Here is a 27,622-nt window from a genome sequence, read left to right on the forward strand (position 1 = left end):
AAACTTTTTAATTACTTGAAAGTTATCTTTAAACATTCTCTTAATGATATTTAGGATTTATAATATTGGGAATACTGAACTAAATGATGATTTCATTAATTTAAATTATGAATGAATATAATTAATAATTTAAATTAATAATTTAATTAATGTCCATTTTCCTTATAATTTTAGGACTGATATATATGTGTTTATAGAGAAAGGAGTGATGTTATTAGATATTGTACATATAAAATATTTTTCTGAAATACATGTTTTAGTACTAGATTTTACTAGTTGCTAGAAAAATAAGACTATCATAATAATAGGATAATTTCTTAAAGAAAGATCATTTCTTTTTTTTTTTTTGTCTTCATATGACATACTTGTGCGTTTAAGAAATGATTGTCCATAAGAATACCTAACATTTACTAAGTATTCAATAGGTACCAGGCTTACTAAGTGCGTTCAAGTATTAATTAATTAATTTAATTTTCACAACAATCTTATGAAATATGTACTTTTAATATGCCCATTTAACAGATCAGTAAACAGAGGGAAAACCATAATTATGACTTAGAAGGCTTACTATTATCTTATTTTAGTTCTTTCTTATTTTAGTTCTTCAGTTTCTTATTGGGGCTTTATCATGATAACGCATCTATTAGGGATTTTTGTCTCTAAATTGTTAAATATTTATATTGTCTATATCCATTAGGTATTTCTGTTTCTAATTTGGTGACTTGCGTATCCTGCCCACAGCTGCACGTTTCTTATCACGCAAATGGATGTACTCCATCATCACTCTTGGTCAAAGAAAAGTGTAGTGCAAAGAACGCATGAGGCAGGAAATCTGTAGACCTAAGCGTCTCTTGGCCTGAATGGCTAATTAGCCATGAGTGCCAGTTTCCTTATTTGTGAAATAAGGGAATTCTAAAGTCTCTTCTAGTCATAAACTCTTTGCTTTCAGAATGGGAACTTCTCACTAGACTGTGCACACTTTAAGGGGCAGGGACTCTGTCTTTTCATCCTCAGTTCCTACCGTAGTGCTTGGCATATAGCAGGTGGTCCATAAATGTTTGCTGAATAAATAATTGAATAAACAATAAAAAAAATTCTACTGGCAGTCCATGATCCTGAGTTTGCTTTAGAGTATATTGTTTCAAAAATTCCAAGTTGGCAGTTTTCTATTAGCTATTAAGTGGTATTTGTAATGGCCTATCAGAATAAGCATTTGGTAAGTGATTTTTAATTTTCTAAAATCCTAAACATTATTATCTCAACCAATATGAATATGGTGTGCAATTTTGCTATTTTATTGTACCATAATCGAGTATAACATGAGTTCACTTCTTCTGAGTTCATTGGGGGAAAAAGAACCTGATATGTAAGGTATTAATTATTAGGAAGTGAAAACCCAGTTGTAGATGTTCTTTTTGAAACAGAGACTTCTCTATGATGAGGACTCCATGGGTTACCTTTTCTCTGCATTCTCACTAGCAGTTGTTCTCTCTTGTCTTTTTGATGGTAGTCATTATACAGGTGTGAAGTGGTATCTAAGTTGTGGTTTTGCTTTTCACTTCCTTGATGATTAACAATATTGAGCACCTTTTCATATACCTGTTGGCCATTTGCATTTTGTCTTTGGAAAAACATCTGTTTAGTTCCTCTGCCTAATTTTTCTTTCTTTTTTGCTATTGAGTTGTAGGAGTTTCTGATATATTTTGGACATTAACTTTTTATTAGATGTATAGTTTGCGAATATTTTCTCCCATTCTGTACGTTGCCTTTTCATTTTGTTGATTGTTTATTTTTCTGTGCAGAAGCTGGAAAAGCATGACCCCTCACAGTCTTCATATTTTTATTGAGAATTTGCTTAATAGACCTTCAGAAAGTATGTAGTTTCTAGATTGAATAGTATTTTATCACTACCTAAGTGACCTAGCCCCAGTGTGATAGTGATTTTGACACAAGTTTAACATGGATGTTATTATGTAGTGGCTAAGTGCATACATCCTTCTTTGGACATTATAAGCCTGCTAACACAGTTGTATAATTATTACTTTATGTAGTTGTCTTTCAATCATACAGAAGAAAAAAAAGTTACAAACAAAAATATGTTTGTGCTTTTTTTTTTTTTTAATCCATGTTTTCCTCTTTGCCAGAGCTCTTTATTTTCTGTGTAGGTGAATTAATGTCTGTAGTCCTTTCATTTTAACTGAAGGTGTCCATTTAGTATATTTTTATAAAACAAATCTGCTAGTGATGAATTGTCTCTCATTTTTGTATTTGGGAATGTCATAATTGCTTCTTCTGTTTTCCTTCCTCACCTGGTTCTCCTTTGATTTTTGCAGGATAGTTTTGCTGGATACAGAATTCTTGTTTGACAGTCTTTTTCTCATCACTTTGGCTATATTAACCCACTGCATTCTGGTCCTCATAGTTTCTAATGAGACGTCACTAGTGAATTTTATGAGAATCTCTTGTACATGAGGAGTTATTTTTCCTGTTGCTTTCAAGATTCTCTTTTTGTCTTTTGACAGTTTGATTATATGTGTGTAAGTGTAGATTCTGTTTGGAGTTTGTTGAGTTCTTGAATGTGTAGATTACTGTTTTTCATCTAATTTTGGAAGTTTTCAGCCATCATTTCTTCAGATGTTCTTTCTGCCTCTTTCTTTCTCTCCTTTCTTCTTAAGACTCCCATCATATACACGTTTATAGGCTTGATGGTGTTCTATAGGTTTCAGAGGCTCTGTTTATTTTTCCCAATTATATTTTTCTATTTATCATACAGATACTTTAAATTGCTTACCTTCAAGTTTGCTTATTCTTTGTTCTGCCAACTCCAATATGCTGCTGAAATTTTTATTTTAGTTATTGTACTTTTCAACTCCAAAATTGCCATATGCTTCTTTCTTCTTCTTTTTTTTAAATTTCTTTTAGAGAGGGAGAGAGAACAAGCATGAACTGGGGAGAGGGGCAGAGGGAGAGAGAGAGAGAGAGAGAGAGAGAGAGAGAGAGAGAGAGAGAGAGAGAGCCTCAAGCAGATTCCCTGCTCTGCATAGTGTACAATGTGGGATTCAATCCCATGACCCTAGGATTATAACCTGAGCCCAAACCAAGAGTCAGACACTCAACTGACTGAGCCACCCAGGTACCCTGACTTTATTTTTTGGAGCAGTTTTAAGTTTACAGCAAAATTGAGTAGAAAGTCTAGAGATTTCCTGTATATTCCCTATTCCATGCACGCATAGCCTACCTCATTATCAATATCCCCCACCAGAGTGGTAGATTTGTTCAACCTATGTTGATATCCAGAATTCATAGTTTACATTAGGGTTCACTCTTGGTATGGTATGTTCTAAGGGTTTGAACAAATGTTTAATGATATGTATCTTCCATTATTGTAGCATACAGAATAGTTCCACTGCCTTAAAAATCGTTTATGCTCTGCCGTTTATCCTATACCCCCACCCCCACCCCCTCCCTGGCCCCTGGAAACTACTGATCCTTTTACTATTTTCATGGTTTTGTCTTTTCCACAATGTCATATAGTTGGAATCATAGAGTATGTAGCCTTTTCAGATTGGCTTCTTGGACTTGGTAATGGACATTTCACGTTCCTCCATGTTTTTCATGGCTTGGTAGCTCATTTCTTTTTAGCACTAAATAATATTGTATATCCATTCATCTACTGAAGTACATCTTGGTTGCTTCCGAGTTTTGGCAATTATGAGTAGAGCTGCTGTAAACATTGTGTGCAGGCTTTTTGTAGACATAACTTTCAGTTCTTTTGGGTAAACCCCCAAGAGCACAATTGCTGGATGGTATGGAAAGAGTTTGTGTACTTTTGTAAGAAACCACAAAACTATCATCCAAAGTGGCTCTATCATTTTGTATTCCCACCAGCAATGAATGAAAATTCCTGTTGCTCTCCATCCTTGCTAGCATCGTGTTCTGGATATTAACCATTCTGATAGGTATGTAGTGGTGACTTATTGCTGTTTAATTTGAGACTCTGCTCTAGCCTTCATATCGTGTTGGTATAGCCTTAAGAGGTGAGAAATTAGAGCCTTTTTTAGCTATTTCCTGGACATGCCCACAGCTCTGCACATGGGCATAGCTAACAGTCTTTTTTCCCCTAGTTATATTTTTCCTACCCACTTCCATTTATAAAAAATTCAAGAAAATGCAAAGTAATCTATCGTGGTAGATAGTAGGTCAGTGATTGCCTGAGGATGGGAAAGGAAACGAGGAAATATTACAAAGGAGTATGAGGTGTCTTTGGAGAATGTAAGTCTTCATCATATTGATTTTCATGATGGTTTCATGGGTGTGTAGGACAAAAAAAGCTCATAAATGCTATGCTTAAAATTTGGGGGAGAACCAATAAAGCTATATGGGTTTATTAGTGGGTAAAGGGTCTGTAAATGAGGAATTTGTAAAACCCAGTGGATCACAAGCATAGCTGGAGGTCTGGACCTTGAATAGGAAATGGAACAGCTAGTTTGTCTTCTGAAACTCCAGTGAAAGAAGACAGGATAGTGTCAACGTATGTCAGTTTGCTAGGGGGATGATGAGGTAGTTACATTTTTGTGTGCCTCTTTCTTGTGGGTGTGCTGTTAAGCGATGAGCCTTTGAGGTAATTGATGAAGGATATGTGAAAATTTGCTGATCAAAGATAAGATTATAGAAGCATTATAGTCCATCTAAAGTAGGTGGTGAGTCATGGGACCAGTCTGCAGGATTGTACAGTTCTCTTCATTAGCAGCCCAGTGTAAGAAGGCAGAATTGGATTTTTCTGTTTGACTTGGTAGAACAGAGAAGGTAAGCTGGTTGAGAGTCAAGGGGTGAAGAGGGATGGCTAGATGGAGGAGAATGTAGACAACACCATAAATTAAAGTGTAGATAGAGCTTGTTTCTGCTTTTTTTCTTCTCTATCCCATGATATATATAACTCCTAGTATTTTCTAGTTCATATAGTCTCACATAGGCAAGAGGCTCTTCATGTGGAGAACATTAGGAACATTTCACTCATTACTCTAAAATGGTGGAACTGTTGTCCATAGAATTTCAGAGAGCAGGGTTGGAAGATGAGAAAAGAAGTCAAAGAACTTGCAGCCATGGAATGAACTTGGAAGAATGTGTACAGAATGGGAAGATGTTTAAGAACTACAGAATGGGAAGGTGCCTGGGTGACTTGGTCAGGTAAGTGTCTGACTCCAACTCAGGTCATGATCTCAGGGCTCGTGGATTGAAGTCCTGCATCAGTCTCTGTGCTGACAGCTTAGAACCTGGAGCCTGCTTCAGATTCTGTGTCTCCCTTTCTCTCTGCTCCTCCCCTGCTCATGCTCTCTCTCTTTCTCTCTCTCAGAAATAAATAAACATAAAAAAATTTTTAAAAAGAACTAAAATGTGTTATTACTTCAAGTCTCATTTATAAAGAATGCCATATCACATAAAAATTTTTTTTCAATGTTTATATATTTTTGAGAGAGAGAGAGAGTGTGTGAACAGGGAAGGGACAGAGAGAGAGAGAGACACAGAATTTGAAGTGGGCTCCAGGCTCTGAGCTGTCAGCACAGAGCCTGATGCGGGGCTCAAATTCATGAACTGTGAGATTGTGACCTGAGCTGCAGTCGGATGCTTAACTGACTGAGCCACCCAGGCGTCCCAGCCATATCACATTTAAATTTCATTTGAACCTTATTTGTACTTGTGTATAGTGCTTCCAGTTTATGATATGCCATCACAGGGAGTAATTCTGGGTGATGGACATATCAGGAACATGTGAACATTAACATTTTTAGCCTGAGATTAAAGGGAAGTTCTAAGGTAAAGTTTATTACCTTTGTGTCTTATGTAATCATAAGGTTGCTGGATTAGAAATGTGGTGAATGCCATTAATTCACATCTCATTAATTTGCTTCCTGGTTATGAAATTCAAATATGTTCATTATAAAATTCTCAGACAGGGGGTGCCTGGCTGGTTCAGTCTAAGGAGCATGCAACTCTTGATCTACAGGTTGTATGTTTGAGCCCTGCATTGGGAGTAGAGATTACTTGAATAAATAGACTTAAAAGAAAGAAAATAAAATACTCAGACAGTATGGGAAAAGCATGTTGAAAGCATCTATTATGCTAAGTTAGACATACTCACTATTAACATTTTGTGTATAGTCTTCTAGACTTTTTTCTTTGCAAAAATATAGATTTTTTTTTCCCCATAAGAGTGAAGATTCCATTAATTTTATATAACATGTAATTTTATCTGGAGTGATACAAAGGTAAATTTCAACTATCAAAATAAATTGGTAGAACATTTACTCATCATACTAGGTTCTGTGGGCTGTAAGAAAGATTTAAAAATCTAACTCCCGAGGGAATAGCTGGCTGGCTCAGTCAGTAGAGAATGCGACTCTTGATCTTGGGGTTGTGAGTTCGAGCCCCATGTTGGGTGTAGAGATTACTTAAAAATAAAATCTTCAGGTGCCTGGGTGGCTCAGCCAGTTAAGGTTTCAACGAGATTTTGGCTCAGATCATGATCTTATGGTTCGTGAGATTGAGTCCTGCGTTGAGTTCAGCACTGACAGCACAGAGACTGCTTGGGATTCTCTCTCCCTCTCTCCCTGCCCCTCTCCCACTTGCATACACATACTCTGTCTCTCTCAAAATAAATAAACATTTTTAAAAATAAATACAGTCTTTAAAAAGTAAAGTAAAAACTAAAAAACCCTCATGAGTACTCTTCAAAATATTGAGATGTTCTGAAAGAAAGTGAAGACAGACTTAAAGGAAAATTAGTCAGGGGAAGTAGGGCAGAGGGCATTGGCTGAGGCAGGAAGAGAACTCGAGAAAACCTGACTTCCTGTCAGACTGCTGTCTTCCTGACTGCTGGTTTTTGTTTGCCACTTCCTCATTCATCTCTGTACAGTTTTTTCCAGAGCGTATGTGACCACTGGCACCCCAGCATTGATGCTCTCCTGATGACTGGTAGCAGGTGGACTGCCCCTGCCTAGCACAGAGCAGGCATGGTGGAGTGGCAGTTAAAAGACTTGCCACCATTTCTTTACCTCCCTTGCCACGCTGGTGATGTAACAGGCCACTATGGAATGCCTGGAACTCTCCCCTGTCATCAAGGAATAAGCTTTTGCTTTCTTAAAAAAAAATTTTTTTTTTTAACGTTTATTTATTTTTGAGACAGAGACAGAGCATGAACGGGGGAGGGGCAGAGAGAGAGGGAGACACAGAATTGGAAGCAGGCCCCGGGCTCCGAGCCATCAGCCCAGAGCCCAACGCGGGGCTCGAACTCAGGGACCATGAGATCATGGCCTGAGCTGAAGTCGGACACTTAACCAACTGAGCCACCCAGGCACCCCAAGCTTTTGCTTTCTTAACTTTATGAATTGGAATTGATAAAATGTGTGTTTGCTGGCGATTCCTTGAGAAAAACTTTAACATGTCTATGGGTAAGGCTGCAATTCTTACTAAAATATTTCTTTTCATCAACATTTTTGTTTTCAAGTTTATTTTTGAGAGAGAGAAAGAAAGCACAGGTGAGGGAGGGGCAGAGAGAGAGGGAGAGAGAGAATTCAACGCAGCCTCCACATCACCAGTGTGCAGCCAGGCGTGAGCCTCAAACCCACAAACTGTGAGATCATGACCTGAGCCGAAGTCGGACGCTTAAATGACTGAGCCACCCAGGCCCGCTCTTTTTGTTAAACTTAAAACTATTTCGTTAAGTTTCATATATTGAAAGTCAAGAAATAGCTGCTTATTCTCATTAAGATTTTTTAATTATATCATCTCAGTTGCTTTTATGTTGTACAGAATACAGATCTTTTTCCTTAAATATATGTCCAGCTCGATAGAAGTATAGATTTGTGCAAATAGATGTGTAATTCAGGTATTTGACCCTTTCTATGAAGGAGATAAAGTCAAAGTATAGTATTAAAAATTTTTTGTGAAAACCACTAAGGGTAGAAAGTTGTTTTGTTTTTTTTTTTCCCAGTAGATTTTTAACACGATCGTCTGTCATAATCGTCTAGAGGCAGGTGAGTGGCTCAGTCAGTGGAGTGTCTGTTTCTTGGTTTCAGGCCAGGTTTTGATCTCACGGTTGGTGAGATCCAGCCCTGGGTCGGGCTCTGCGCTGACAGAGCAGAGCCTGCTTGGGATTCTCTCCCTCCCTCTCTGCCCCTTCCCCACTCGCACATGCACTCTTTCTCAAATAAGTAAACTGAAAAAAAAAAATTAAAAAAAAAAAAGTGAGACAACTACGCACCCCATTACTATTACTTTTTAAGTTTATCCATTTTGAGAGAGTGAGGGAGGGGCTGAGAGAGGGAGAGAGAGAACCCCAGGCAGGCTCTGCACCACCAGTGAGATGAGATGAACCATGAGATGATGACCTGAGCTGAAGTCGGATGCTTAACCAATGGAGCCACCCAGGTGCTCCCAAAGTGGATTATTTGTGAGAGGCTATACATTTAAGTTTTAAAATGTATTACTGTAGAAAATATGAAATTATAAAATTCAACATAAATTTGGTAATTCTGGATTCAGAATAAGAGATCGACGTAGGAAAACACAGTATTTTAAGACCTAAGCCTTTGGTTTCAGATTGTAAAGTGAGAGAGAATACGGACTTTGGATTCAGGTAGACTTGGAGTCCTGTCTAGACTTCACCATTACTTTTGAACATCTTGGGCAAGTGGCTCTTAGTACAAGGACCCATCTTCTAGATAGCTATAGAAATGAAACCATTTTAATTAATTACATTTAAGTATACTTGGGATTTAAAGATGAAGCTATTTTAACAGGGAATCAGCTTACATCTTGATTTGCTTCTAGGGTTGACATTTCCAAGGAAGTGGGCCATACAACAGTCCACAGGTTGTCTGGGTTTCTCAGATTCTCTGAGGTTCTTGCTAATGTTCTAGGTCATTCTCAGCTCTACCCTATAACAGAAATATCAGCTAAATTGCACAAAGTATTTTGACAAAGTGTTTCTTTCCAAATATGTTCAAGAATCTTAAAAGTTCTTAGGAGGGAGGAGTTGCCTTTGGGAGCAGAGAGTCTGACCCTTGTATGCATTTTAGTGGTGCACAATGCACCCAAACTTTTGGGTTAAAATATGTCTAATTTATAATTTTATTTCTAATTCATCCTTCAGACTATTCTGATTTATTTGGATTTGGAATTAAACATCCAATCTCTCTTTTCTTTTTTGGCCTAATAAAAATTATTAATCCTATAAACCAACTGTCAATGTATCTGGTTTCTGTGGACCTTAGTTTCTTCATGTCTAAAATGGGATTAATGGTACCTAGTATCACAGAACTGTAGTAAAGATAAATTAAAGCATGTAAGCCTTTTGGTTCATAATCAGTTTCAGTGAAGGTTAGGTTTCCTCCTTTTTCTAAAATTGAATTTGTTAATGTGATAGGAAAGGAAGTTGTTGGTGGCCTTAGCTTAAATCAATAATATTAAGTAGAGGGCCAGTAAATATGCCCTTAAAAATTCAGTTACTTTATTGTGGTCTGTGAATGCTGAATTATATTACAATATACTTATAGCAGCATATACGGTTTTGCCTCCCCCCGCCCCATTCCTTCCAGTATTTCAGTCAATTAACGGAAATTGATTACGACTCTTTGTAACATAGTGTTGCTTGTTGAGAGAATATAGAACTGGTATTTTGGGGAAGGTGGAAGGCTTTATTTTTAAGCTGGTTGTTTGAAATGCCTTTTGCCTCAGGGAACACTGATAAAAATCATGCCCAGGTTACCAGCCTACCACACCAAAACCTGTTTAGCCTATAGGTAACTGAGTTATAGTACTCTAGTACTGCAGTACGAGAACTACTTATTGTTTCGGTGGAGAAACATGTTCATAATTAAAATCTTACACGTGAGGCTGTGTCTTGTCATAGTTTTCTAAATGGAAACAGGCTCTTCAGGTCCAAGTCCCTGGCCAGCGGTCTGAGGCATTAGAAACTAGAGTAGGGATTGGAGAAGATTAGTCAGAGGTTGTGGGGTTTTACAGCAGCCAGAGGCAAGAATAGAAATTGTATTATCCAAGCAGTGAGGACTGGGAACAAGGATTTTTGGCTGGGAGGAAAAAAGGAGGGAGGGGATAATGAGGGAGCTAAGGCAGTCCAGGGGACCTGGCAGCTGGTGGGGTTTCAGGTAGTAACCAGGTAAATGAGGAATGGAGGTCCCTGGCCAGTCCGTAGCTGTCTTGAGTCAGTGGAGAGAGCTAGTGAACAGGGTAATCTAAAGTGATAGGCATCAGAAACAGGGGAAAGCCGCAAAGAAGTTAGCATAATTAGGTAAAGGAGTTTAGTTACTTCAAGTACCACTGGATTATCATAATGACATAGTCTCACATTATTCTGTTCCTTTAGCTTTATATCTCTTTTTCTGGTGACATAACCTGTTCACATTTTTAATATAGGTCTTTGACTTAAATGACAAAAAAAAAAAAAAAAAAAAAAACCAATCAGAAGGTTGCAAAGTCAAGATAAAGTAGAACTTGAACAGATACAAGCTAGAGTTAATAGACTGTATTTTGAAAGAATGGAGATTATTGTTCAAAAGCAGATAATTCTATTTTATTATAAAGGGCAGCATGTAATGGGAATGAGATAAACTGATAGAACATAAATGTTGCTTTACAAGTTTTTGAGCATACTCAAAGAGCAACTTTGAATAGACTACTTTTCTTAGAAGACATTTGTTTTAATTAATTGGAAATTCTACAGGTTACAGATTTTACTGATATTGTTAGACAATATAGCATTCAGATAGTTGAAAGTAAATTAGCATTTGAAACAAAATAATTGCCAGAGGATTAAAATTTGCCCAAGAACATGCTAGGTATTCTTTATTAAAATTACATCAAGAAAAGGGGCACCTGGGTGGCTCAGTCGGTTAAGCATCCAACTCCAGCTCAGGTCATGATCTCACAGTTTGTGGGTTCCAGCCCGCGTTGGGCTCTGTGCTGACAGCTTAGAGCTTCAAATTCTGTGTCTCCCTCTCTCTCTGCTCCTCCCCCGCTCATGCTCTGTCTCTCTCTCCTTCAAAAATAAATAAAAACATTAAAAGAAATTTTAAAAAATTATATCAAGAAAAGAAAAAGATTTGAAAATCTTATTTGCAGTGTAGTAAGCAACTGAGGTTTGAGTATAAGCTGTTTTATCACTTTTTTTCCTCTATAATTAAGTTCTAATTTAAAAAAATAGAAGCTTTTTTTCCTTCCAGATTGTCTGCCTTTCTGATAAGTGTGCATACCACCTTTTATTAAAATGATCTGATTAATAAGCCTAATTTTATTTGTGGTTTTGCTCTTTGGATATTGCTGGCATGGTGTTCACTTTAATTTATTCCCCCTCAGAAAGAATTCTTAAAGTTAGGTATTTTTAATCCAATAGAAAAAGAGGCTAAAAAGTTAAATGAGAACTTAAAAAAAAAGTGAAACATTAATGGCCAATAAATAAAAAGGATACTCAATTATATTGTCAGGGAAATAGAAACTAAAACCACAATAAGATATACTTTTTTGCCCACCAGATTGGTAACAGTATCCAGTATTTGCAATGATTTGGAATACTGGAACTGTAATACAGTGCTAGTGAAATTATAAATTATTACAACACTGGGGAAAACAGTTTGTCTAGTGAAGTTAAGATACACATACCTTGTTGTCCAGTAACTATAGCAGTGTTTCTCAATCCCAGCTGACCTAATTTTCCCTTTATAAGAATTATTCTATAGTTCCCTTTACTACCCTGAACTGAAATTCATAGATGACATAACCTATTTTCATGTGTAATTTAAAAAATGATTATATTCCTTTATTATAAAAAAAGGCAAAGAAAGTAATTTATAATGAAATAACATATTTACGTCTATTAAGAATCAGGCATTTTTATGATAATATCTAAATGCTAATCAGATCCGAGATGCATACCTAATTGTGGACCGTGTATGTAATTGAGGTGTGATACACATGTGGTTTGGGGTACCTTTGAATTACCATTGTTTTTTGTTTTGTGCTAAATGTATACGGTGGTATCTGTAAATTGCTTAACTTGTGGGCTTCCCAATTCAGTAGGAGATTCTGAAAAGAAATTCGAACTGTTCCCCAGATTCTTACCTTGAATCCAGAATGTAAGTGTGAAGCTTATTTGTATGCTAAATATTTTTATCTCGTCTTGGCTGTTTCATTTCACTTCTCTTTCTCCTATTGCTTGTCCCATTTGTTGTTCCTCTTTGTATTTCTGCCTTACTTCTTAGGTATTTTCCATCTTTTTTTTCTACCATTTGCTAATAGCAGGTCTGTTCCATGACTGTAGCTGTTTGCGATTCCACAAAGACTGTTTGTACTTGTTTTATCTGTTTTTCTTCTTCTTATCTAGGACTGTCTTCCTATCTGCCCAGTTATGTAAGGTATGTAGGTTCATACTCAAAAACTTCCCAGAAGCATGAGAAAGTCCTTCATTACATAAACAATTGCTCAATTAAGTTATTAATTAATAATTTGAAATGCTTTTTTGAAAACAAAAATTTAACCAGCCATTGGACTTTTTGGAATTGAGATTTTCGTTGTTGCGGGGTTTTGTTGTTGTTCATACGTTAGCATTTTAAAGGTATTTTTAGTATATGTTAGCATTTTAAAGGTATTTTTAGTATAGATTTGCTCTGCCTTCATAATATTTAGGTCAGGGATTCTGTCTGATATATTCCCTTTTGAATCTTTGGAATCTGTCTAGTACAGTGCTTGGAACAAAGTGGGCTCTTAATAAATTATTAAATAAATGCAAGTTTATTTCCATTTGTTACTTTAACAGTATTAACAGTTGAAGGCTGTGGTGTTTTCCCAGTAGTAGATTTTAAACTTTCTGCTTAGGCTAATTATTATTTGAAATATAAAATTAGATTTTGTGGACTGTTTGTATTATCTAAAATTTGGGATCCATTCTTTTTTTTTTTTTTTAATATTTATTTATTTATTTATTTTGAGAGAGTGAGAGAGAGCGTAAACGGGGGAGAGGCAGAGAGAGAGAATCCCAAGCAGGCTTCATGCTCTCTGTGGCTCAGGGCTTGATCCCATGACCGTGAGATCACTACCTGAGCCAATATTAAGAGTCCCACGCTTAACCACCTGAGCCACCGAGGCGCCCTGTGGGATCCATTTTGATTCTCCTTCCCTTATACATGTGTGATTTAGTGGACAAATAATAGAAATAATGTTTATATGAATAATTATTCAAATAAGTTTGATTTTTCACAAAATACTTGAGTATCTGTTGGAATCGAGGCATTGTGTAAGTAGTGAGGAAAAAGTAATGAAGAGAAATCTTCCCTTTCCCTCAAAAAGTTTAGTTTTGGAGGAGACGGATAAGAAAACACAGATTTCAGCACTATGTAGTCAGTGCTAGGACAGTTAAACACAGAGTGCCAGAAGGACCACCTAGCCCATTCTCGGGATTCTGGGAGGGCTCCAGAGTGATTTCGTGGTAGTATACGTTTGAAAGACACATAGGAGCTGGCTGGGTAAAGGAAGAAGGAGGGAGTGGGGAAGAGCATTTGGCCTGAGAAAACAATATGTAGGAAGGCCCAGAAGTGAGACAGAGTGGGCTTGCATGCTCTTAGTTTTCTTTATGAACAACTGTGGAGAAGCATACTGTTTTAATTCTTTTAAGCCTGTCTAATTAATTAGTATAACAGCATTATACAAATTTCTGTTGTGTTAGGCAACTGAAATTTGGGGGTTTATTTTATTCACTGCAGTAACTAGGGTCATCTTCAGTAATGTATGAATAATGAAGGTAGTATCCAAAGTTGAAACAAAAAATTGGTGTTAAGGATAATTTTTTAAGTAACAGTAGATGAACTAAAATGGATCACCTGAGTATAAGAAGGTGGAGAGAGAACATGGCGATGGGAGGTGGTAAGTGAACTGTAGTTCCATCTGAAAATATCAGAAAATCAATAATGTTTAAAGTTAGTAAGTCAATATGGTGATAATAAATACTTAGAAATAGGAAATAATCAAGAGAACCCAAACCAGAAAAAGTTAAAAGTAGTTGAATATAGGGAAGGGGAGGGGTGGATCAGAGGACTGTTTAATTATAGTCTCTGCTATGTTGTTTTGTTTTTGAACACTATAAATATATTATGTTGATGAAAAAATGAAAGAATGGCTAAAATTCAGAAGAGTGATTATACTGTTGTTGGGGAGATATCCTCCATATTGGAGTAACTGGTACAGGTGAAAGCATAAAATGGTGTAGCCACTCTGGTAAAAAATTTGGCAGATTCTGATGAATTTATACATATACCTATTGTATGAGCCAGCAGTTCCGTTTGTAGGTGTATATATCCAAGAAAAATAACACCTATGAGTGTAGAATACTTGTAAAGAATGTTCCTAACAGCTTTATTCATAGTAGCCCCAATCAGAAAATAACTCAAATGTCCATCAATAGGAAAATGAATAAACAGTTTATGGTATATCTATAGAGAAGATTACTACTCAACTGGAAAAAAGAAAACTGATACAGTAACATGGATAAATCTCAGAAATGTTAAGTTGAATAAAAGAAACCAGACTCAAAAGAATACATATGCGTATGATCTCATTTTGTGAAATTCAGGAATGATAGAAATACCTATTGTGATAGAAATCGGACTGTGGTTGCTTGGAGTTGGGGGAAGGGTTGAGTGGAAAGGGGCTCATGGGAACTTTATGGGGTGATGGAAATATTCTGTCTTGATCTGGTTGATGGTTAAATAGCTGTACATGTTTGTCAGAATTCAAGCCGATCGCTTAAGAGTTATGCATTTTACTGTAAGTAAATCATCCCTCAATAAAATACTAGTAGTCTAAAAAACACAAAATAAAAGCTACAGAGTTTGAGGCATTACAGGAACAAAAGAAGTCTAATATGGTTGGGTTGAGAGGAAGAGTTGGAGGTAGGAATGTTAGTGTTACGCGGGGCCATCTCGAATGACTTTGTAAATTACTAAGGCTTATCCTAAGAATATCAGGAAGCCATTGAAGGTTTTTAAGAGAGACAGTATTAAGTTCGATTTTAAAACCATCCTTGCCTTCTCAGTGCACTGGAGAGGGGCAAGAATGGACATAGGAAGACTTGTTAAGAAGCTTTTGCTGAAGCCAAAATGAAAGATGATAGTGGTTTGTATTGCAGTGTAATAAAGGGGTTGGAGGAAGCAGACATTTAGTGATGGGGAATGCAAGAGAAGACGAGGCTGACCACGTTGTTTCTCTCTTGATCAGCTAGGTGGTTGATGGCATGATATACTGAGCAGAAGAGCAGAGGTAGGCAAGAGGTGCAGAGGTTAGGGGAAGATGGTGACCTGATTTCACAGATTTGATTGCTTAGTTTTGGGAAAGATAAAAAAGATGATATAATAGTAATATAGTTAGAAATATAATAAGACTAAAATTTCAAGGAATTATTACAGTCTAAATTATTATTTCTTTCTTTCTGCTCAAGCTGTTCATTATCCCTTCTCTTTTCTCTTCAGACATAGATGATTTGCCATTCATAGTCTATACAAAATACAACCACTTAAAAAAAAAGATAGTTTATACAAATAGAAAAGAGGAAGTTGGGTGGTTTTATTCAAGAGAATGGTTTTCCAGGTAACTCTCCATATTTAATTTAAAAAATTTTTAGTGTTTATTTTTGAGAGAGAGAGAGAGAGAGACAGTGTGAGCAGGGGCAGGGAAGGGGCAGAGAGAGAGGGAGACACAGAATTCAAAGCAGGCTCCAGGCTTCGCACTGTCAGCACAGAGCCTGACGTGGGGCTTGAACTCATGAACTGTGAGCTCATGACCTGAGCTGAAGTCAGATGCTTAACTGACTGAGCCACCCAGTCGCCCCTCCATATTTAATTTAATAGTCAACCATAGAGTATTGAAGTTATCAGACTTCCTTATGGGAGAGACTGCAAAGAGCCCAGTGCTATTATATTCTTTTCTAAAAATTGAGATATAATTCACATACCATAAAACACATCATTTTAAAGTGCACAGTTCATTGATTTTTAGTATATTCACACAGTTGTGCAACCATCACTACTGTCTCATTCCAGAACATTTTCATTATACCATAAAGAAAACTTGTGCCTCCCAGTGGTAGTCATTTCCCTTCCCCCATTCCTCTCAGCCCCTGGCAACCACTAATCTACTTTCTGTCTTTATGGATTTGCCTGTATTCTTTCTATGTTAGCCTATCTCCATTATCATCATAGCGCATCATTCTATAGTCCAGAAATTCTCGAACTTCATGGGCCTACATATGACCTGGAGATCCTATTCAAAGACAGCGATATATGACCTGGTTCTCTCCCTCACTGAGCTTATATGCTGGTCATATGCTGGTTAGGTGAGATAAGACACATTTTTGAGTATAGTAAATGCTACCAGGTTGTGAATGAATCCATTCTGAAGGAATGGTAGAGTAAGTGGAGTGAGGCCACTTTGGTCATGGTGTTCTCAAAGTTTCACAGGTAAGAAAGTAGTTAAGATGGACTTTAAAGGATGAGGAGTGTGGGGAGGACAGGAAAGCATTCTAACAGTAAGTGGGGAAATAAGGTAGTCAGTGGAAAGGAGGGGGTGGCAGGGGTCTGGGTGGTCAGTTACTAATTCTGAAAGACTAGTAGAGTCGTAAGTGGAGTGAGGCTACTTTGGACATGGGGTTCTCAAAGTTTCATAGATAATATTAGTATTAGATTATCATTAATCACAACTCAACCAAATGTTTTTTTATATCTAAGTGGACTTTTATCATGTGTTTTTATATCCTTCATGAGAAATTGTCTTCTATAACATAATTCTATCTTATATGGTTCTGCCTTTCCTACTTATTAAAAGTTCATATTGTTTAAACTCAGTATTATATTGTTGACCTGTAATATGGTTATTAATACTTTTCAGATATGCCATGTAGTAATGGCTATCCTTTCCAGCTTGGTATTTTAGGGAAAAAATGGCATCTGATTTAATTTATATCAGAGTACCTTGTAGACTTTATGGTTTTATGCTAATACTTTAGCATAAAATATTGTTATTAACCTTTTCATATGTTCCATGTTACTATTTTGTTTTAATTTTTTTTTAACATTTATTTATTTTTGAGTGAGAGAAAGAGACAAAGCACAAGCAGATGAGGGACAGAGAGAGAGGGAGACAGAGAATCAGAGTCAGGCTCCAGGCTCTGAGCTGTCAGCACAGAGCCCAATGTGGGCTTGAACCCACGAACATATCATGACGCTGAAGTTGGATGCTTAACTGATTGAGCCACCCAGGCGCCCCAACCATGTTAGTATTTAGAACGTGCAAGTAAATATTTGCTCTATAGCAAAAAGATTGCCATCAGTGGACTTTGTTCCTTCTAAGTCTTTGTTTTAGGGATCTGAAGAGCGTCATTCTTTGTGGCAAGATATATTTTGGAAGTGTATAGTGCTCTTTCTTTTCCACTTAATTATAAACTGTTTGCTATAAGCAAATATATAGTTCTTTATTAACATAGATAAAATAAACTTAAGCCACTAGTTTAAAACATTTTTCTTGGGGCACCTGGCTGGCTCAGTTGGTTAAGTCTCCGCCTCTTGGTTTCATCTCAGGTCATGATCTCACGGTTGGTGGGTTCAAGCCCCCAGTCATGCTCTGCACTGATGGCGAGGAGCCTGCTCCAGATTTTCTGTCTCCCCTCTGTTCCTGCCTGCACCCTCCCCTCTCAAAAATAAACATTAAACCACCACCAACAACAAATTTTTTCTTGATTACCCAATAAAGATAAGATTTAAGGAAAACACCCACTTCAATAGCTTTCATTAGGTAGGGAACATATTCAGGTTTTACCTGTTATGAGTTATTACTTAATCAATTCCCCCAGCACAATTTTCTTCAGGCTAGAGTTGAAAGAATACTTTACTTTGATTCTGAGGGCTTTCCAAAATTATGAATGGGAATGGCTTTTTAATAGTTTTCCCCTACATCTTTGTCCTTTTCTTCTTTAACTCTTGGAAGAAGGATCTGATTACAGCTGTTTACTCAAAACAGCTGGCATCAATTGCCTTCTCTACTACTCTCCTATTATCTCCTAAAATGTCTCCTACTACCTTCCCTACCATGTACAGAAAGAAAAAGGTGTATGAAGCTCTGTTGCAGCATGATTATAATGGTTGCAATGTGAAATATTCGGGTTCTCTTCCCACCCCCTTTTCTCTCCACTTTTTCTTTACCTCATTGTTCTTTGAAGCTACTGGTGTTTTAAAATGGTATTAAAATATTGTTCCCATAGCAACACCTTACCAATTTCTTATGGCAAACACTGCGTCTTTCACAAGTTGGGTTGAGAAAGAGAAATGCTTTCAGGAAGAGTTTATTTATAAAATCAAGCCAACAGAACATAACTGTTTATTTTTAAAAAAGCATTTTAAGCAGACTGTAACAGAGGATTTTACACATCGATGTAAAGTGAGCTTCCCAGTGGGTTTCTTGCTTATGTAAAAGTTCAGTTTTGAATTTGTATTAAATTGACATTTGCCCCTCATAATTAGACTTGAACAGCTTAAATAAAAAATGGAAATCCTTCCAAATTCCAGTTAAATAATTTTTAAGTTCTTCTTAATGCAAGACTTGTACCCAGAAGTTTGTCTGCTGCTTATAAGATTGTTTGAGCCAAGAGCAATGCCCATAATACTCTTATAATGATTTTCCAACCTCTTAGGCGGCATGGTGGATTTTGTAGGATCTATACCTCTGATTTCTTTTCTTTTCTTTTTTCTTCTAATTTGTGTGTGTATGTGTCTGCCCATTTGTAAAAGCGATGTCAAGTAATTTTAAGTATTTTTTATTAAAATTTTTTTTAATGTTTATTTTTGAGAGAGAGAGAGAAAGAGAGAGAGAGAGAGAGAGACACCAAGTGTGAGCAGGGGAGGGGCAGAAAGATGGAGACACAGAATCTGAAGCAGGCTCCAGGCTCCGAGCTGTCAGCACAGAGCCCAATGCAGGGCTCGAACTCATGAACAGTGAGATCATGACCTGAACTGAAGTCAGACACTTAACTGACTGAGCCACCCAGGTGCCCCTTAAATATTTTTACATTTAAATTTTATAAATTAGATCATCCATTTTAAGCTGCTTCTTACTATCTGTTGACTTTTGGTGATACTCAGTTTCATCTCAGCATTTAATTCATTATTTTTTGAAGAAGGTTTAGGGAAGACATTATGTTTATAAAATTATTAAATCCATGTTTTCCTCTTCTAGTTACTTTAGTTTTCTTTTTTTTTTTTAAGTTTTTATTTAAATTCCAGTTAGTTGACATACAGCGTATGTTTCATGTATACAGTACAGTGATTCAGCACTTCCGTACATCAGCCAGTGCTCATCACAAGTGCCCTCCTTAATCCCCGTCCCCTGTTCCCCCCATTACCCCCACACCTCCCATCTGGTAACCATTAGTTTGTTCTCTGTAATTAAGAGTCTGTTTCTTGGTTTGCCTCCCTCTTTTTTTCCCCTTTGCTCATTTGTTTTGTTTGTTAATTTCCACATATGAGTGAAGTCATATGGTATTTGTCTTTTTCTGACTTAACACTATATTCTCTAATTACTCTAGTTTTCTTGCTGTAAATTTGGTTTAATTCTTATTAACCGAGAATTTTTGGCTTTTTCAAAATTCCAAAAGCATATGTTCTAGTTTGGCTACCATTCTCTTTCCTTTCCATCCTCTTGCTGGAATTTTTGAAAGGTTTGAATCCGTAAGAAATCCTTTGAAGCCACCGTAGATTATATTTTTGGAGGTATAGATACATTTATGGAGGTTGTATTTAATGTACTTCAATTATTGGTTCATTCAATAAATTCCATATGTGTAGATATAATAGTGAAAAACAACACTGAGAGTAATAATTCTGTCCTGATAGAGTTTACAGAGTGGATTTCAGCTGGAGACTTACTATTTTGAATACTTTTGTGAATACCCTTTGCCTTTGCTCACTTGGCTCTCTATTCATATCTCTGTATTTCACAGTGCCAATTTGGAAGACCCCACTGGCTGATACCTTCTTCATGTCTGTATAATTTAGAATTCTGGGTGATTTCATATATTTCATTTTCTAGCTAGATGTCTATATATTAGTACTTTCTGATGTTGCACTATAGTTTCAGTCATATTTAATTCAGGCACAGAAACCAAAACTTAATCAGTTATCTAACTATGTATCTTCTCTGATGCCTTTTTTGTAATAGCTCAAGATGTACCCAACTTGATTACCAAACCTTGTTAATTTTTCTCTCAAAAAGTTTTTCCTCTTTACCTTTCTCATTTTATTTTTACTGCCTTCATCTAAGCCCTCTTTGTGCCTAAACTTTAGCAGCAGAGTATTCTCCCTTCTTGCCTGTCCTGGCCTCAACACAGCCACTGGATTAGGCTTCTTAAAAAAAAAAATTTTTTTTTTAACGTTTATTTATTTTTGACACAGAGAGACACAGAGCATGAACAGGGGAGGGGCAGAGAGAGAGGGAGACACAGAATCTGAAACAGGCTCCAGGCTCTGGGCTGTCAGCACAGAGCCCGACGCAGGGCTCGAACTCACGGACCGCGAGATCGTGACCTGAGCTGAAGTCAGCCGCTTAACCGACTGAGCCACCCAGGCGCTCCTGGATTAATCTTCTTAAACTGTAGATGTGATCGTATCCCTTCCCTACTCCACAGTGTTTCTAGCTGGAACAAGAACCATACGTTGTTAAGATTTGGGGAGGAGGAAGGGATGGGCAACCCAACTTTGTTGTGCCTGAGGATCAGCAGGTCAGTGGTTGGTCATGCTTTTTTTTTTTTTTTTTTTAATGTTTGTTTATTTTTGAGAGCGAGTGGGGGGGGGGGGAGGGGCAGAGAGAGACACAGAATCTGAAGCAGGCTCCAAGCTCCAAGGTGTCAGCACAGAGCCTGAACCGTGAGATGATGACGTGAGCCAAAGTCAGAATCTCAACCAACTGAGCCATAGCCACCCCAGGTTAGTGATGCTTTTCAATCCTCACCAAGTTATGTACTTGTTTTTTTTTTTTTTTCTTTAAGTTTATTTATTTATTTATTTAGAGAGAGAGGCAGGGAGGGGCAGAAAGAGAGGGAGAGAGAATCGCAGGGAGGCTCTGTGCTGTCAGCGCTGGGTCCATCACGGGGCTCTATCCTGTGAACTGTGAGATCGTGACCTGAGCCCAAAGCAAGAGTTGGATGCTTAACCGAGTCACCCAGACACCCCAGTACTTGTTTCTTTGATGTGTGTTTTTTCTTTTTCTCTCTTTATTTCCAGACACTAGAACAGATAGGAATCTTCTGAATAATCGAGCTAGATGGGTTATTTCCGAACCAGTTCCTATTGCCTTGAGTCCGTGATTACACTTTAGTAAGACTTCATTTACTTTTTTGCATTTATAATGGCTAGTTTTTATTATTCTCTTTTAAAACTAGTTTGTTTAGAATGTTTATATATTTTCTAGTCTTTTAGCTTGTGCAGTAAAAGTTCACCATCAATTGTAGACTACATATAGAAGATATATCAGGTGTTGTACTTTATTAATCATTCTTTCTAACTAGTGGGAAGAGATTACTCTAATTCTCACAAGGGAAAAGAAATCACAATTTATATAAGCAATTTATCTAGCTTATGACCTGTTCATATAATTTCTGTGGGACTTACTTAAGAGTTGAAGCATAAAATGCCTTTAATGTCATTTGTGAAAATCAGGAATGGTTAGTGTAAGTTTTGATTTATGTATTTAAAAATTTTCGTGGTAGACATAATTTTATCACACTTTTCCAGTCTTTTGTAGATAGGAAGACTAACTTTGTTTAGGTTAAAAACATGCAAGTTTAGAAATGAGATTAACTCCCCCTCTCTTCCCTTGAGATAGTTATTCCAGTAAGGATTGTTGCCTAACACCTATTACAAAACTCAGTGGCATAAAACACACTTTTTATTATGCACATAGGTACTATGAGTTTGGAACTCCAAAGGGGCACAGTGAGGGTAAGTTTTCTCAGCTCTTCTGATGATGGGGGTTGCAGTTGAAAAAATCTGAAGGTTGGGATCAACTGTTGGGGGCTGGAATACTTTGGATAATTATTTGATAATTTTAAAGTTTGTCACTCTCATATGTGGCATCTGGGCTGGGAGGACTTGAAGAGACGAGGGCCATTGACCAGAGTACATACATGTGGCCTTGCTTCTGTGCAACATGGTGGCCTCAGCATAGGCAGATCAAGCTTAAGTGTCAGTGTGAACAAGAAGAAGGTTGCATTGTTTTGTTTTTGGATAAAGCCTCACAAGCTATGCATTTCATATCTGCTGCATTTGGTTAGTTACAAGTGAGGCATATCTGCATCCATATGGACTTCACCTCTTGCTGGGATGGTGACAATTTCTAGAGAGCATTTGGTCCCAGAGATACTGTTATGGCCATCTTTGGAAGATACATTCTGCCACAGTAGTCAAGTCCGATATTTGCTAGTATTTTTCATTTCAAATGCATATAAATAAATAATAAAAGTAAATACTAAATAATGAATAGATAAGTAAATGAATAATAAATAAAAATAAATAAAAGACCAGGAATTCTTTTTTTTTATTATTGATATATTTTATTTTATTTTTTATTATTTAAAATTTACATCCAAATTAGCATATAGTGCAACAATGATTTCAGGAGTAGATTCCTTAGTGCCCCTTACCCATTTAGCCCATCCCCCCTCCCACAACCCCTCCAGTAACCCTCAGTTTGTTCTCCATATTAATGAGTCTCTTCTGTTTTGTCCTCCTCCCTGTTTTTATATTATTTTTGTTTCCCTTCCCTTATGTTTATCTGTTTTGCCTCTTAAAGTCCTCATATGAGTGAAGTCATATGATTTTTGTCTTTCTCTGACTAATTTCACTTAGCATAATACCCTCCAGTTCCATCCACGTAATTGCAAATGGCAAGATTTCATTCTTTTTGATTTCCGAGTAATACTCCATTGTATATGTGTACCACATCTTCTTTATCCATTCATCCATCGATGGACATTTGGGCTGTTTCCATACTTTGGCTATTGTCGATAGTGCTGCTGTAAACATGGGGGTGCATGCGTCCCTTCAAACAGCACACCTGTATCCCATGGATAAATGCCTAGTGGTGCAATTGCTGGGTCGTAGGGTAGTTCTATTTTTAGTTTTTTGAGGAACCTCCATCCTGTTTTCCGGAGTGGCTACACCAGCTTGCATTCCCACCAACAATGCAAAAGAGATCCTCTTTCTCCACATCCTCACCAACATCTGTTGTTGCCTGAGTTGTTAATGTTAGCCATTCTGACAGGTGTGAGATGGTATCTCATCGTGGTTTTGATTTGTATTTCCCTGATGATGAGTAATGTGGAGCATTTTTTCATGTGTCGGTTGGCCATCTGGATGTCTTCTTTGGAGAAGTGTCTGTTCATGTCTTTTGCCCATTTCTTCATTGGATTATTTGTTTTTTTGGGTGTTGAGTTTGATAAGTTTTTTATAGATTTTGGATACTAACCTTTTATCTGATATGTCATTTGCAAATATCTTCTCCCATTCTGTCCGTTGCCTTTTAGTTTTGCTGCTTGTTTCCTTCACTGTGCAGAAGGAAGTCCCAGTAGTAGTCCCAGCCCCTTTATTTTGATGAAGTCCCAGTGGTTCATTTTTGCTTTTGTTTCCCTTGCCTCTGGAGATGTGTCGAGTAAGAAGTTGCTGTGGCTAAGATCAAAGAGGATTTTGTCTGCTTTCTCCTCGAGGGTTTTGATGACTTCCTGTCTTACATTGAGGTCTTTCATCCATTTTGGGTTTATTTTTGTGTATGGTGTAAGAAAGTAAAGACCAGGAATTCTTTACCTGTTTACATGAATGGAGTTTAGGACTTTAGGAATCTGTGAACTGGAGGTTGAAAACATGAAAAAAAAAAGATTTTAAAAAGTATATTTGTCTATTACTTTGATGGTTGTCTTTAAAATTTTTTTTAATGTTTATTTATTTTTGAGAGAGAGAGAGAGAGACAGTGTGTGTGAATAGGGGCGAAGGTGAGAGAGAGAGGGAGACAGAATCTGAAGCAGGCTCCAGGCTCTGGGCTGTCAGCACGGAGCCTGACACAGGGCTCGAACTCATGAACTGCCAGATTGTGACCTGAGCTGAAGTAGGCTGCTCAACTGACTAAGCCACCCAGGCTCCCCTGATGATTGTCTTTTTAAAACCCTTTCCCTGCTTCTTAAAGTCAAAATTGCTTAGGTATTTTTTCTTCTTCTCTTACTTTAAACAAGTATAGTGTGGTGGATCATCAGTGTATCCAGTGAGATTATGTTCAGTTTTCATTGTTGCTGCATGTGGAGACAGTGTCAAAGTGTCCCATTGATAAGAATCAATACAAATTTATCATGCTATCTGTATTAATGCAGAGTCTACATTAAAAAAAAATTGAAAAGACTAGGAAAGGAAAAAAAGAAAAGAAAAAGTAGGACAAAACTTGGGCATCCTTTGATCTTAGTCTAAAGATTGAATGAGCAGAGATACAAAGCCATGCTTTTTCTCTGGCAAGATTCTTGCTAATGGAATCCTGAAGCCAGCAAAGCTGAAGGAGCCTCTATGTCTGCCCAGCCGGAAACATACTGGATAGTGTGAATTCGTTTGACAGGAAGGTGGCTTATTTTGAAAAGTCTTGAACCTTACCTAAATTTGGATTTGCCCCAGCACAAATAAACCTTATCTTACAAAATCTTGGAAGCAAAAGTAGTGATATGATTGGAGAGGCCTTAGTGGTGCTTTCTGAACTCCTGATGGGTTGTGACCGAGAGCCAAACAATGAAGTCTTCTTTCAGATGACATTGTTCTAGAACGGTTGACATATTGTCCTTGTTTTCTCTCAAATCTAGGTTTTAAAGGAGTTAGCAGTTATGTCATTTTCTTGCAGCGTGTAACCAAATGAAATTCTGATGTTTCTTAGTAAAGCTCGTTTCTCTTCTCTGTCCTTGAAGAGCATGCTAATGCCATCAAGATTCTTGCTTTGTGAACCTATTTTGGAAACTGCGAAGACCATTGAGAGATGAAACAGTGAAAAGTGGCTTGCCATCAAAACTGATGGAATACCTGGTAACACATCTGGTTTTGCTGTTTTGATGAAGGAAGAAGCTCCATAGGTCTCTCTGAATCATTGCTTTTACATTAGCATCAAAGAGTCTGCCAAAGATCATGAAAGAAGTCTTGTCCAGTGTCTTGAAAGTCACACTTTGTCCCAGTCAGGGCCTTGAATCACTGCCTTGTCAAGAGCTTCTCTTGAGAGATGGGAGTGGAATATAAGGTTGTTTTCTGTTGCAGAGAAGTTCATTGATTCTCCAAAGAACAAGCTTCAAAGCATTGCGGAATTCTGATTCCATTTGCTGTTACATAACTTTGTGAATCAGAGTTTTCAGAACACTTGTAGGAATCTACTGGATTGCTAAACCACTCTTTATTCAAGAGAAAAAACTAGCACTCTTCTAATTGAAATCGATTTTTGTGTAATTTTAATTTTCTTAAAAATTTTTTTAATGTTTGTTTTCTTTCCTTCTTTTTTTTTATTTTTTACATTTATTTATTTTTGAGAGACAGAGAGAGAGCACAAGTGGGGGAGGGGCAGAAAGAGAGGGAGACACAGAATCCGAAGCAGGCTCTAGGCTCTGAGCTGACAGCACAGAGCCCGACATGGGGCTCGAGCTCACAAACCGTGAGATCATGACCTGAGCCGAAGTCGGACACTCAACCGACTGAGCCACCCAGGCGCCCCTAATTTTAATTTTCTTTTAAATTTAATATCCTTCCTCATCTAAGCATCCTTTTTAAGTTGGGAGGGTTTACTATGTTTACATTAATGTGCTTATTCATATATCTCAGTTTATTTCTAATTTTTGTGTTTTGTATGGCTCACGCTTTGATGTTTTTCCCCCTTATTTTCTGACTTCTGAAGTATTGGTTGAGTTTTCTTTATTTCTTTCATTTTTCTGAACTTACGGTTTGAAAACCACATCTTTTTTTTCTAATTTAGCAATTACTCTAAAATTCATACATTAAAAACAATTTTTTTAACATCTATTTATTGTTGAGAGACTGAGAGGCAGAGCATGAGTGGGGGAGGGGCAGAGAGAGAGGGAGACACAGAATCCAAAGTAGGTCCCAGGCTCTGAGCTGTCAGCACAGAGCCTGACGTGGGGCTCGAACTCAAGAGCTGTGAGATCATGACCTGAGCTAGTCGGATGCTCAACTGACTGAGCCACCGAGGTGCCCCTGCATGCATTTTTAAATGCATATTTGACTTAAATTGTCAAATTCACCCAGTTGCCTCCAAGTGGACTTCCTCCAAGAAGGACTTCAAAACTCTAACTCAGCTCTCTCCCTCCTCTTATTTCTGTTATTGTTTTTACTTACCCTGTCTTCTCCCCACCCAAACTTGGTACATTTTAGGTTTTCTTTATGTTCAGGATTTATTTAGATTTACTTATATGACTCTTCTTTCTTTTGCATATTCTCCTTATTGAGGTATGTTTTTAGTGGTTCTTTCAGCAAGGGCTTGTTTGATCAGTTTTTTTTAGCTTTGGCTGGAAATGTCTATCTTGCCCTCACTTTTAAAATATAATTTAGGTAGATATAGAATTAGAAATCAGTTTTTTCAGAACTTTGAAGATTTCTCCATGGTCGTCTGGCCTTGGTTTGGGCTGATGTCATGTCTGCTATCATTGTAATGGTTGCCTTTCTGGGTCATCCATTTTCTCTCTGGTTTTAAGGTTTTCCCTTTGCCTTTGATGTGTCCTGCACACTGCACAACACTGGGCCCAGGACATTCAGCACGCTCGTTTACTGCTTCCCCGGCCAGGACACAGCGTTTCTGGTCCTCTTTTCACTGACTTCTCACTGAAGTGCCTCCTGGGCTCTGGGTTCTGCGGAGGCGCTGGTCCCAGTACCCCAGTTTTAGACACCTAAGATGTCATCTTCCTTTTTCCCGTGGGGATTTAGAACCCCAGCTCCTAGGGCCCGTATCCAGGTCTCAGTTCAACATGGGGTGTACAGCAGCTTGTTCTTTTGGCTCTGATTCGATTTTTCTCTGTGTTCTTGGCTCCTGGGAATCTTCCTTTTTGTCTTTTCAGATTCCCTGTTTAACACGTGTCTAACAGTCGGAAACAAAAAATGAGAGAATCTTGAAAACAGGACATTTATTTCTCCATCTTGGGAGATTTCCAGAGTGCTATTATAAATGTTAGTTGGAGTGTGTAATAGGTCCAAAGCTCTAAATTCTTACTGACTGATTGCTTTATTCAACCAAAAGATTAAAAGTGCTATTTTGATAATAGTTAGCCCTTGCAGACTGATATCTTCCAGCCCCTCCTTCCTGTTTAACCTGAGAAGTCTATCAAAGCCTACAACCATCCTAAGCATGTTCAAATAATGGCTGGCTAACTCTCCTAGAAAGATTCTTTAATACTTCTTTAAATGAATCTTTGTATAGAAAGGCTCTTTGCCGTGATCTAACGTAGTGGTTCTCAGAGTGTGGTTCCTGAATCCTCAGTGCCAGCATTACCCGGGGTTAC

The 27,622-nt window shown here is 37.5% G+C and overlaps 1 protein-coding gene across 10 annotated transcripts in view; it reads left to right on the forward strand.

Annotated features, from left to right (window-relative positions):
- CDK19 (cyclin dependent kinase 19) overlaps positions 1–27,622 on the forward strand; it is a 189,520-nt gene that overhangs the window by 71,534 nt on the left and 90,364 nt on the right. The gene's annotated exons all lie outside the window — the stretch shown is intronic.

This window comes from Acinonyx jubatus, chromosome B2 (assembly GCF_027475565.1).
Source record: "Acinonyx jubatus isolate Ajub_Pintada_27869175 chromosome B2, VMU_Ajub_asm_v1.0, whole genome shotgun sequence".
Lineage (NCBI taxonomy): Eukaryota > Metazoa > Chordata > Mammalia > Carnivora > Felidae > Acinonyx > Acinonyx jubatus.